Source organism: Dipteris shenzhenensis, chromosome 17, assembly GCF_047967505.1.
Source record: "Dipteris shenzhenensis isolate YYH24624 ecotype China chromosome 17, Dip_SZ_1.0, whole genome shotgun sequence".
In the NCBI taxonomy this organism is placed as follows: domain Eukaryota; kingdom Viridiplantae; phylum Streptophyta; class Polypodiopsida; order Gleicheniales; family Dipteridaceae; genus Dipteris; species Dipteris shenzhenensis.
This window is the reverse complement of record NC_141612.1, coordinates 925110-926215: the sequence shown is the minus strand read 5'-3', so window position 1 is coordinate 926215 and position 1106 is coordinate 925110.

Genomic DNA, 1106 nt, shown 5'->3' with positions numbered 1-1106 from the left:
ACTTTTTCCAGCTCTCATTTTTTAACCTTCCATGGTTTACTTCAGGGGCCCACCACACCCAACCCTCGTTACTAATCCATGACGGAAATGACCTGAATCAACTTCATCACGTACAAATAGGGAGCTAATTTTTATATTTAAACTTTTCGAACAATTTGTGGAACGTAGAAAACTTTGAGAGTCAATGCTTAGGTGACAAATAGGACAATGTCTTGGTAATCCACGCTTTGCATCATAATGGAAATCAATACAAGCAAATTAGTTTACAATTGGTTACAAGATATACTGCTCTAATACCACAAACAAGTCCTCCTCTAAAAAGCTAGGAACAATGATAATGATATAGTGCTCTAATACCACAAACCAACTCCCCTTGTGAGTCTCCTAATAGTGTATATCATCTTCACCGAATATAGCATTCCGATGATTAAAACACAGGCTATGATCTGCAGTGGTGTAACTCTCCATTACCTCATTTCATCAATGCCAAATCCCATGCTTCCGCCCACAGAAGCTTCACAAACTGGTACAGATGATTATGTTTAAGAAAGAACTTCATTTTTGCAAGCGTGATATCCACATGTTGAGGAGGCGCAAAGAAAGGTCCTCGCTTCCATCATTGGACACGAAGGAGGTCGGGGTTGGGGTCAGGAGAAACCGTGGCAATGAAGATGAACATTGCAACCTAAGGGGAGGTGGGGATATGGACCATGGAGACAATGGGAGTAAGTGTGATGATGGAAGAGCACATTGAGGAGAAAATGCAAGGTCATGGCTCAACAAGTCACCTTGGAATATGTGCCACCAAACCAAAAGCTAGGAACAAACCCTTATAAGCACCATCTGAAACTCACCACCCCACCATATATCTCACTCTACCAGCTCACCCCAGGGCACATAGCCATAGGCCAATATATATGCATATACCATACCATGAACATCCCCTCCTCTAGGGAGGCAATGGACTACTTAGCTAGCTTGTCATGCTTATGGCTAAGATCCATAATTCGTATATGCATGGCCAAAGCCCTCATGCCAATACATAGTTGTCGACCTTGGCTAAATATTTTCAATGCTTTATTGCTGGAAAAGTTCCAGACTAAGAG